This window comes from Gopherus flavomarginatus (genome assembly GCF_025201925.1).
Source record: "Gopherus flavomarginatus isolate rGopFla2 chromosome 13 unlocalized genomic scaffold, rGopFla2.mat.asm SUPER_13_unloc_3, whole genome shotgun sequence".
NCBI classification, from domain to species: domain Eukaryota; kingdom Metazoa; phylum Chordata; order Testudines; family Testudinidae; genus Gopherus; species Gopherus flavomarginatus.
The window spans coordinates 3472392-3484604 of record NW_026114611.1 but is presented as its reverse complement, the minus strand read 5'-3'; the positions used below and the strand labels follow the sequence as shown (position 1 = coordinate 3484604).

Genomic DNA, 12213 nt, shown 5'->3' with positions numbered 1-12213 from the left:
GAGCCTGCATCCCACACCCAAATTTCCTCCCAGAGCTTTGCTTGTTTTCCTTTCACCCAGAACCATCCTTCTCCTGGGATGCAAGTAGCCATCCCTGGGAAGCCAAGAGGTAGGCACAGGATTCTACCTCCCAGCAGCCAACCGCACCTCCCCAGGCTTTTCAGGCTTTGCAGAACAAATGGGCTTAGCTTCTGCCCTGCCTTCCTCAGCTAGACTTTCCTCTTTTGCCCCATTCCTGCCTCACTCCCTCCTTTGGCAAGTCACACAAAGGAAGCCAGCAGAAAGAGACGGCCGCCATAGACCAACCTCCAAGGGCAGAGGAGACCAAGCCACAAGGCTTCAAAAGGTGACTGGCCAAGGTCCTCTAGCTTTCACCTGCTGATGCTAAGGCTTTTTCCCAGCTCATTTCACCACCCTCCGTCCTGCAAGGGTTGAGCTTATTGCAGCTGTTACCCAAAATTGGGCCAGCTACTAAGCGTAGGGAGGACGAATGACCCACCAGAGTTTGGCAGAAAGCAGCGGGTTTATTATACTGACAGCTAAGTTCAAAAGAAGAAGCGGGGGTGTCACACTCACACTTGCATACTCATGCTCCCAGGACAGGCACAGCACTGGAGATGTCAGGATTCTGCAAGCTAAGTGTCCCACAGTGCAGCTATGGACGGTGCGATGTAGGTAAGTCTTCCTGAGGCACAATGAAATACAACACAGAGAACCACTGGCCATGCGGTCCGGGTAAAGGGCATTCACTGGAGATACAAGCTTGTGAGTGACTCCTGAGCACGTGGCCCCTTCTCCTTTTAAGGACCTGCACCTAATGGCCTGCGACTAGAGATGACTTGGCTGCATCTGGTTGGTCACGTTCCACTTTGGGCAGTGTCCATGCTCTGGGTGTGTGAGTGCTGCCTAATTAGAGTCCCAGACACCTTGTCTACCTGGAAGCTCTTCTTCTCTTCTAGCTGTTCAACCAGCCCATTCATCCCACAAGCATTCCAGGAGGGGGACAGGGAAAACCACTTCACAGGTATTCAGAGAGGGAGAGGAGACAAAAGCAGAAGGGAGGGAAGTATAACACACCTATTGAGCATACAGGTTATACATTGCATAGAAATCACTGCTGCTCCTACCACAGCAGGGACAGGCCAGTAGGAGCTGGGAAAAGGAAGCCATCATGTTTCTGCCTGGTTTTAAACCAGGGACCTGTTGCATGTCAAGCAAACATGATAACCACTACACTACAGAAACTCTGTTGCAATGCTCTGCCCCTCCCTTCATAAGAATATAAGAATGGCCATACTGGGTCAGACCAAAGGTCCATCCAACCCCATATCCTATCTGCCAACAGTGGCCAATGCCAGGTGCCCCAGAGGGACTGAATCTAACAGGTAATGATCAAGTGACCTCTCTCCTACCATCCATCTCCACCTTCTGACAAACAGAGGCTAGGGATACCGTTCCTTACCCATCCTGGCTAATAGCCATTCATGGACTTAACCTCCATTAATTTATCTGCAAAAAGAACAAGGAGTAATTGTGGCACCTTAGAGACTAACAAATGTATTTGAGCATAAGATTTCATGGGCTAAAACCCACTTCATCGGATCCATGCAGTGGAAAATACAGCAGGAAGATATAGCTATAGATACACACACATACACACACAGAGAACATGAAAAACTGAGTGTTGCCATACACACTATAACAAGAGTGAACAGTTAAGGTGAGCTATTATCAGCAGGAGAAAAAAACCTTCTGCAGTGATAATCAGGATGGCCTATTTCCAACAGTTGACAGGAAGATGTGAGTAACAGTAGGGGGACAAATAAACATGGGGAAATAGTTTTACTTTGTGTAATAACCCATCCACTTCCAGGCTTTATTCAAGCCTAATTTAATGGTGTCCAGTTTGCAAATTAATTCCAATTCAGCAGTTTCTCATGGGAGTCTGTTGTTGAAGGGTTTTTGTTGTAATATTGCGACTTTTAGGTCTGTAATCAAGTGACCAGGAAGATTGAAGTGTTCTCAGAGTGATTTTAAAATGTTATAATTCTTGATGTCTGATTTGTGTCCTTTTATGCTTTTATGTAGGGACTGTCTGGTTTGGCCAATGTACATGGCAGAGAGGCATTGCTGGCACATGATGGCATATATCCCATTGGTAGATATGCAGGTGAATGAACCTCTGATAGTGTGGCTGATGTGATTAGGTCCTATGATGGTGTCCCCTGAATAGATATGTGGACAGAGTTGTGTGAAAGTAGAATGAATTATATAGTAAGAATAGAAAGGATTAAAGAAATGCTGTCTGTACCTTTAAGCAAAACTGTTGGAATGCTGCAATCCAGGTGTCAGTAATACAGACATTAACATAGAACAATTGCACCGTTTAAGGGCAATTGGTGAAGTATTAGCCTTAGATCGATAACAGTTAGTAAGGAAGTAGGATATGCATGCTGTGCCCCAGGTGAATTTTCCTGTTTTGCTTTCTTTGTCCCTTTGTCTAATTCCCGCTCTTTTATCTGTATAAATAAGACTGTTTGGGCCTTGCATGGGCACTCACATATTCTGAATGTTATTGGCGGAGCGCTGCACTAATAAACAGAGTGGTCTGACAAATTGTGAGTCCTGATTCTAACTTTGACAATTTGGAGGTTCCACCGAGATGGCAACCGTCTTCACTGGGGCTGTGTGATTCCTGACTGTTTTTGTAGGATGACCGTGGCAGCCGGCACCTGGGCATTTGGCCCAAGCGGTCCTCCACTAGAGCGGAAAGGCGCACAGCCACAGTGAGGTCTACGCCATCGAACCTGTTGGTTCCCACTCTATTCTGGTAGGGGTCCCGGGATCTGACATCAGGAATCTGGTCAGGTAATTATTTCTGTGTTTTGTCCGGACTGAGGACTGTCCTGTCTCTGTTTCTATCTGTCCTCTTGTGGAGTGTTTGAGTCTGGGTGCCGTCTCTGTCTGGGGATCGGCCGACCAAGGGGTTCCTGTCCCCGCGGTCTGAGTGAGTGAAATCTGCACAATTGCAGCCGCACCACACCTTGGGTAAAACCCTTAGTGTGAAAGCAAGGGCAATTGAGGCAGTAGCCTGTGGGCTCCTTTTGTGTGTTGCAGCGGGCATCGCTCTGATGAACCCGAATTTCCTTCTTGTGTGATTGGTGTGTGAAAGTCCTCCTGTACTGGTAACCAGACGTCTAAGTCGGGACAGTTCTCTAAATGAACGCCGGCTCATTTTATGTATTTAGGATGGGTCCAGACTCCTGTAAATAGGGTCCAGACTCCTGTAAATTTCTGGGAAAATGGTCTAGGCTAACTCAGGGGGATCCCAAAACTCAGTGTCCACTGTTAAAATCTTGGAACAAAGACTGAGTGGACATCTTAAAGGACAAACTCGGCCAACCTAAAACTAAATTGGCTAAAGGAGAGGTTAATTGTTTCATGCAGTGGTGGGAAGAGGCAAATCATAGGTGGACAAAATCAAAACTGCCCTCTCTCAATTATTCAAATAATAAGTTAAAAGCTTTATTAAAAGCCTCCTCTCCCACCACTAGACCGAGCGCTCCTCTTTACCCCACTCTCCAAACCCCGGATCGATCCAACCCCCTTCATACTCCCATCTCATTGTAAAAATGACCAAAAAGCCCCTTGTTCTGTTCCCCTTTGTTGTCTGCCTCAAAAACTGATTCTTTAGTGTTCCACTACCAATTCAGCAAGGAGGGTGGGCTCCTCAACTAGCCCCCACCCTTCCTGGTCCCTTTCCTTGAACATTTCTTTCAAAATTGTGAAGTGACCACAATATCACTCACAAACGGTTCATTGGAGGAAGGAAGAAAAAAAAAAAAAAAGCAGGATCGGGCCCAGAAAAGCAGGCAAGCAACAGATAAAGAAACTGAAAAACAGGTTGAAAACCCTAAGGGAATAGTGTTAGAAGTAAGAAAAGTAGTAAGTGCAGGCATGAACCCCTGGAACAATACTTAAAAGGGTGAAATCTAAGGTGATAAAGGTGTCATTTTGGAACATAAACAAGTGATTTAAGAAAAGAGGGCTTGTCTACATCAGAAAGTTGCAGCGCTGGTGAGGGAGTTACAGCGCTGCAACTTAGGAGGTGTACACATCTGCAGGGCACCACCAGCGCTGCAACTCCCTGTTTGCAGCGCTGGCCGTACTCCCGTTTTGTCTCGGGTGTAGAGGATCCAGCGCTGGTGATCCAGCGCTGGTAATCAAATATAGACACTTACCAGCGCTTTTCTTGACCTCCGTGGAATAAGCAGGTATCCCAGCATACCTGAGGAAGCCTCTGGTAATCAAGCTGGTCTCCTTCCCCGGTTTGCTCTCGCGTTCCCCGAACCCCGAGCAAGCAGGTCTCCTTCCCTGAGGTTTGCTGGGTGGTTCCGGGAACGCGAGAGCAAACCGGGAAAGGAGACCAGCTTCGCCGCGGTTTGCTCTCGCGTTCCCCGAACCCCGAGCAAGCAGGTCTCCTTCCCTGAGGTTTGCTGGGTGGTTCCGGGAACGCGAGAGCAAACTGGGAAAGGAGACCAGCTTCGCCGCGGTTTGCTCTCGCGTTCCCCGAACCCCAAGCAAGCAGGTCTCCTTCCCTGAGGTTTGCTGGGTGGTTCCGGGAACGCGAGAGCAAACCGGGAAAGGAGACCAGCTTCGCCGCGGTTTGCTCTCGCGTTTCCCGGAACCACCCTGCAAACCGCAGGGAAGGAGACCTGCTTGTTCGGGGAACGCGAGAGCAAACCGCGGCGAAGCTGGTCTCCTTTCCCGGGTTTGCTCTCGCGTTCCCCGAACCACCCAGCAAACCGCAGGGAAGGAGACCTGCTTGTTCGGGGGTTCGGGGAACGAGAGAGCAAACCGGGAAAGGAGACCAGCTTCGCCGCGGTTTGCTCTCGCGTTCCCCGAACCTCCCTTGAAGCCGCCCAACAGCGCTGCAGTGTGGCCACATCTAACACCACTTGCAGCGCTGGTTGCTGTAAGTGTGGCCACTCTGCAGCGCTGGCCCTATACAGCTGTACTAATACAGCTGTAACAACCAGCGCTGCAAAATTTTAGATGTAGACATGGCCAGAGAGTGAAAAGTTAACTCTATAGAGGCTGGAGAGAATTAAGCAGTTAAACTTTGTGGAAAATGTTAAAAAGGACCATGTTAAAGAGAGAGAATTCTTGGTTTCTTTGCAGCCATTCTGAAGGGAAAATGGGCCCTTTTCCAGAAGAGTGCCTGTAAATAATCCATATGTATATACAGCTATGTAAAAACAAAACAGTGTAAAGGAATGTTAAGGAAAAGAAAATGTGTATGTATCTATGTCTGTGAAAATATGTTAAGTTCTAAGAATCTAAACCAGCACATCTGGTTTGTAAAACTCCTGTTTTGTAGATATGATAAATTGATTTTTTTTTTGTTTTTAATGCCACTACAAATTCATTTGACTCTAATTCAAAGTTGCAAAACTGACAGACCTTTTTGCAAGACACAGGCAATTAGTGTTGTTTGGCTTTGGGATTTAGCATTTAACCCTTAAGGGGTAACTTCATTCTTTACAAAAATTAAAATGTTTTTAAATAAAGACCAAGTCATGGCTGCAATAGGGCAGTCAAAATCAGGAGAATAGGTAGAGATTCTGGAGTCTTTTTGTTTGTTTGGGGTTTTTTGTTTTTTTTTTGTAACAATAGTAAATAAGAGCTGTAATGACAGAATAAGAAATTAACAGTGACCCTCTGAAGCAACAGCAGAGATGAGGTGCACGAAACAAAAAGAAGCAATGTTAAAAACACTGAGCCTTAAAATGACTCTGTGTAATCAGACTGTCACTTTGATAAGGGTACATGAAAACTCTGTAAGAACAAAAGAAACAGTTACACCTTATGTAAAAATTGATATAGCTAATGTTTTTAAAAAAGTTATAGTATAGAAAGAATGTGCATTTTCCGTAGGACATGTGCAGCGTATATTGTAGAAAGGGATGTAAAAAAAAATGCAAATGAAACATGCTGCTGAATTAAAATCCTATTAGGGCTCCAAAAAGAGTCGCAGTAGGCTGTGTTTTCTTTTTCAGATCCCTGTGTGTTAAGACAGAGTCTCTGAGCTCTGCTGATGGCTTTGAATCCAAAAGCCAAGCCTGTGTTGATGCAAATTACCTAACTGATAAAGAAAGGTGAGAACTGCCAGCACAAAAGCAGCTGCAAATAAAGAACATACCTGGTCAGCAAACAAACTGCCTACATAAAAGGCATGGTATAACAAGTTACCTTTAATAGATTTGATGCTAATGTTACTGTTAATATTAAACATTAAAATAACTTTAATGTTAGTAAGTACCCCTGTAACAACTTGTAGTGTGTATGATTTTTGGAAAGATCCTTTAAAGTAATATGGTAATGATGCTTCTCAGTTATTACCTGTGAATAAACTTAAAGCTTAACACAGCAGGAAAAACATTAAAAACTTGGTCTGCTATATAAGAGGAAAAACTTGAGGTACACCACCTCATGAATTTAATAACTAAACAGTGGAATAACTTCCGCATAACCCTTAAAAAGTAGAACCCATTAAAACCTGGCTTGCCTATAGAACAAAAAACCACAAGAAAATATGGGGGTAATTCCTCTGTTTTGCCTGCAGTCAGGAAGGGTATTTGTAAAAGAATGAAATCTTTAAGCAATAATCAATGCCACCCCAAAAGGGGTAGAAAACTGTTCTTTTTGTCTTTCAGATAATCCAAAGTACTGTATAATGGACTATGTGTATGTGTTAATTCTTGGGGAAAAGTGTTTAAAAAGTGCTAGCAACCCACCAGAAGACAAATATAAATGTAATGTAAGTACTGTGTTTACCAATAATCACATTTACTATTTGCCACAACAACAACAACAAAAGAGTCTCAGCTTACTGTAAGCACTGATTTAGCTGAGTTCTCTATCAATCTTGGCATTGAATGGCAAACAGTTACCAATCATCTGTTAAAAGGTAAAAAGGTAACATGGTTCCTAAAAAAATAAAAACAAAAATGTGGAAAACTGAACTATTCATATTATACACGCAAATGGGGACATGTTAAAAATTGCCACTGCATAAAAACATAACAGCTTACCATTGGTATAACATTTTCTGGATGGTCTCCCACAACTACTGGCATACTAATATTACTACCCTAATTGTTTTTGGTTTTACATTGTATGTGTTTAATTGAAATGTTTAAAATGTGCTGGTGGATAAAACAAATGTATGTAAAGCTAAAGCCACAGGCCCAAATCACCTCCTAGTATTTTCTATTACGTGGACTAAATAAGAAGTGACACTGGCGATTAATAATCTTAGTGTCAAAAGGGGGATATGTAGGAGCAGGATTTTATATTAAAGTATACTTTGATTTCATCCTGCTAGCCACCTTTTTTAAATACCAGAAAGAAATGACCCTCTGGGACTATAAGATTCTGTTTTCCCATATGCATTACAAATTGGGCCCTCTCTAACTCTTTGTTTTAAGATTTAGGTAGTAAGAGACAGGATTCTCTATTGTGTCTGTGTTAAGTAAATTAGAGAAACATTGAAGGCCTGGGTCTCAATGTAAATTGTCTTAGTTATCAATTATAAAACTTAGCAAGGTTTAATTTACAATGTTTTTTTTTATTCAATATGAAATACTACTGTTTGTATTCTCAAATCTATTTGTGTGAATGAGGAATGTATGCATCAGGAAAAGATAAGGTGTGAAGGCCATTGTTACAGCCAGAGTCAAGGGACGGCTGTTAAACTGTCTGGCATCTCAGAGTGGATACATGTTTCGCAGTGTAAGAATGCACAGACCCCAGTGAACCAATCATCACCTCAGGACCACGCAGAGTCAATTTTTTTGACTCCAGAAGAAGACATAGAGGAACAGCCTGCAATACCTTACAATCTACGCTCTCGTAAGGGTTGCCAGAAGCAGATGACTACATAAAGCAAGGCCCAAGAAGAAGCAGGAGTGAGCCGAGTGCCTGCTGCCTGGTGGACATAAAACTGTGAGTGCAGTTCCCTCAGTTGAGGTTGTCAGAACCAGAAGGGCCCTGCCTCCAACATGCAGTTCTGGTAGCGCCTGTTCCTCGGCTGCTGGTATCTTAAGGTCTGGGGTGCACACAATGACAATTCTTTTATCCAGCAGCAAGTGTGGATAGCTCAGACCCTTATTATTTCTAAATGCTAGGTCTGCAGCCACATCCCAGCCCACTCTCAAACTGGTGTTCCTGTCCTGGCTATCCCACTCAATTCCCCAGACCTCACTGGAGGACCTTGTCTGTTTAACACAATATGGAACAGTAATGACACCTGGGAAGAGGCTATTGGCAGTTCCTTTACCCCACTTGGGGGGAGCAATACACCAGGCAAAAAGGCTCCTAAGTAGTTAAATAATGGCAAATAAAAGCAGAGAAAGTTTAAGAGCCCTGGCCAAAGAAACAGGGGCGATCGGACAGGTGGCCCTCCAAAACCATCAAGCATTAGACATAGTGCTGGTGGCCAAAGGAGGGACCTGTGCTCTCACTGGAAAACAATGTTGTGTGTTTATACAATACCAATGAGGTCATAGATCGCTATAGCCACTTAGAACAAATCGCATATTTTCCCCATGAAGAGCTGAGTTCTTTATGAAAGTGGTTAAGTAACCTGTTCAATTTCTCTGGCATAGGAAACTGGTTGTTTCAGGGAGCCCTAACTATCCTGTTTGGAATCTTGGTGATTTTTGTATGCTTTCAGTTAATCTCCTGTTGTATTCACAATTGTGTCACTCAGATGACTGCCCCAAAACAGAGTGCTAATATGATGATTTTGAATATCACTGATGAACTAAGAGATAAGGAACGGTTAATTTGTGGAACTCAGTAAGGGTTGGTCATGGCGTACGCCTGACCAAAAGGAGGGATTGTGAAAGTAGAATGAATTATATAGTAAGAATAGAAAGGATTAAAGAAATGCTGTCTGTACCTTTAAGCAAAACTGTTGGAATGCTGCAATCCAGGTGTCAGGAATACAGACATTAACATAGAACAATTGCACCGTTTAAGGGCAACTGGTGAAGTATTAGCCTTAGATCGATAACAGTTAGTAAGGAAATAGGATATGCATGCTGTGCTCCAGGTGAATTTTCCTGTTTTGCTTTCTTTCTCCCTTTGTCTAATTCCCGCTCTTTTATCTGTATAAATAAGACTGTTTGGGCCTTGCATGGGCACTCACATATTCTGAATGTTATTGGCAGAGCGCTGCGCTAATAAACAGAGTGGTCTGACAAATTGTGAGTCCTGATTCTAACTTTGACAGTTGGCAACGGGCTTTGTTGCAAGGTTAGGTTCCTGGGTTAGTGTTTATGTTGTTTGGTTGCTGGTAAGTATTTGCTTGAGGTTAGGGGGCTGTCTGTAAGCAAGGACTGTCCTTTCTCCCAAGATCTGTGACAGTGAGGGATCATCCTTCACGATAGATTGTTGATCCTTGATGATGCACTGGAGAGGTTTTAGTTGGGGGGCTGAAGGTGACAGCTAGTGAGGTTGTATTACTTTCTTCATTGGACTTGTCCTGTAGTAGGTGACTTCTGGGTACTCTTCTGGCTCTGTCAATCTGTTTCTTCACTTCAGCAGGTGGGTAGTGTACTTGTAAGAATGCTTGATAGAGATCTTGTAGGTGTTTGTCTCTGTCTCAGGAGTTGGAGCAAATGTGGTTGTATCTTAGAGCTTGGCTGTAGACAATGGATTGTGTGATGTGGTCTGGGTGAAAGCTGGAGGCACGTAGGTAAGTACAGCGGTCAGTATGTTTCCAGTATAGGGTGGTGGTTATGTGACCATTGCTTATTAGCACAGTAGTGTCCAGGAAGTGGATCTCTTGTGTGGACTGGTCCAGGCTGACATTGTAGGTGGGATGGAAATTGTTGAAATCATGGTGGAATTCCTCAAGGGTTTTCTTTTCCATGAGTCCAGAAGATGAAGATGTCATCAGTGTAGGGCAGGTAGAGTGGGGGCATTAGGGGATGAGAGCTGAGGAAGCGTTGTTCTAAGTCAGCCATAAAAATGTTGGCAAACTATGTGGCAATGCGAGTACCCATAGCAGTGCCGCTGACTTGAAGGTATACGTTGTCCCCAAATGTGAAATAGTTGTGGGTGAGGACAAAGTCACAAAGTTCAGCCACCAGGTTTGCCGTGACATTATTGGGGATACTGTTCCTGACAGCTTGTAGTCCATCTTTATGTGGAATGTTGGTGTAGAGGGCTTCTACCTCCATACTGGCCAGGATGGTGTTTTCTGGAAGATCACCAATGGATTGTAGTTTCCTCAGGAAGTCAGTGGCATCTCAAGGATAGCTGGGAGTGCTGGTAGCATAGGGCCTGAGGAGGAAGTCTACACAGCCAGACTATCCTGCTGTCAGGGTGCCGTTGCCTGAAATGATGGGGCATCCAGGATTTCCAGGTTTATGGATCTTGGATAGCAGACAGAATAACTCTGCTGCTTTTTTAGCCTGCTGCTTCTCTGTCTGGGATGTTTTTGTCAGCCCTGGCACACAAAAATGGCATCACTGTGAGCGCCCACAAAGGCAAGATGAATTTTGGCTGCCTTGCTCAGCTTGACTTGCTTCCTCACCCCATTCCTGCCTTAGATCCTGGCTCACCTTGTGGCTGAAGATGGTCCATTGTCTCAAGCGGTGCCAGAGCCTGACACAGTGCCCCTGGGCAGCCTTTGCTCTGCACATGCCGACCATGCACATTTGCAAATACTTTAAAGTGCCTGTCAGTAAGTTCTGGGGACAGTTGCTCACCTTCAGAGGAAGCTCCCTAAAATTGGCCTGTCTCACCCAGTAGTACATTGACCTCTGTTCAGATTGAGCCAAAGAGGGCGGAGGGGCTAGCTGCTGTGGCCGCAGCGGCTGTGAGGGCAGCCACTGTTGCGGATGAAGCCATCCTGCAAGAACCTTCCACCAAGCCACTCACTGAAAATCGTTTAGGATGTAATGTGAGAGTAGAACACTAGAGGGGGGGGCCTCCCCCTTCCCTCATCATTGGCCATCCCATACCCGGTGCTGCACCCAGTGGGGTAAAAATAATACAACCATATCGGAAGAGTCAATTGCATTCTTTGTGGTTACCCCACCATTTCCCTTGGGCCTGACCTGCCTTCCAGCTCAGACACCACTGAGAGAGCCGTACAAGGCTTCAAAGCCCACCAAACCCAACCCCCCTTCTAATACGGCAGAAAAGCCACATGTCTCCTGACTAGGTAGGGATGTCCTATTGCCCCACAGGAAGTGGAAGGCCCTCGTGATCGGTCTCAGCAGCACTCATGGAGCAGGGGGAAACACATGGCTGAGGAAATTCCCCACAGCCAAAAGATAGGTCTTGAGCATCACAACTTTGTAGGCTAATGACAAGGTCCACTTATGCCATTGGCTGAGCCTTTCCTCATAGGCCAGCAACCGCTTCTCCCACTTCGCGTACCCCACCTCGTCCCCAACCAAATGCTAGAAGGCCCAGCTCATCAGCCTGCCCACTCTTGCAGCCCTCCTCTTCTGCCCTGACTGATAGGGAGGAGTATTGAGCCTCCCTCCCTTAGGCCCTTCAGCATTCCTGTGGACACCAACACTGAACAAGTGACTTTGGGCCAGTAGGTCAACCAATAGGGCTGCCTCCTAGGCCAGGCTGCAGCCCAGCTTCAGGACTCAGAGGAAATGCAGCTCGCATCCCTACCTACAGGACTCCAGGCACAGCCAGACTTCTGGATCAAACATCCCCTCTTGTGCTCAAGTCACAACAGCTGGCGGGCGAAAGACAGACTTTCATGGCCTTTGAGAAAGCAAGACAGAGCCTTGGAAGATCCAGTAGGGTTAAGTGCCACAGGAATTGCTCTCAGATCCCACTGAGACTTCAACTCATATGTGCAGGATTCAAAGTCCTGACTGCTGGCCCTTACACCATGGGACCAATAAGGAACACCCAGACCTCTGCTGAGTTCTGGTAAGGATGACCCTGTGTAGGCAACCCTGCATTTGCTCACCAAGTTGTTCTGCAGCAGTTTGCTACAGCTCCCAGAGGCCGTTCTTAAACCAGACTGAGAGACCAGTAGGCATGTGAGGAAGTTGCCCCTTCAGTCCTAGGCAATACATGGCCCTTACTAGGAAAGGAGAAGCAGAAGTCAAGGAGAGTCCTCAAGAGATACCTTCTGAAGATCTTGGAGGATATTACAGGGAAAACTGT

The 12213-nt window shown here is 45.3% G+C and overlaps 1 long non-coding RNA gene and 1 other non-coding gene across 2 annotated transcripts in view; both read right to left on the bottom strand.

The window, feature by feature from the left end:
* Positions 1 to 12213, bottom strand: part of LOC127041583 (uncharacterized) — a 222517-nt gene that overhangs the window by 197042 nt on the left and 13262 nt on the right. The gene's annotated exons all lie outside the window — the stretch shown is intronic.
* TRNAV-GAC (transfer RNA valine (anticodon GAC)) lies at positions 1173 to 1245 on the bottom strand. The gene has a single exon. It is a non-coding gene; the product is annotated as a tRNA-Val (tRNA).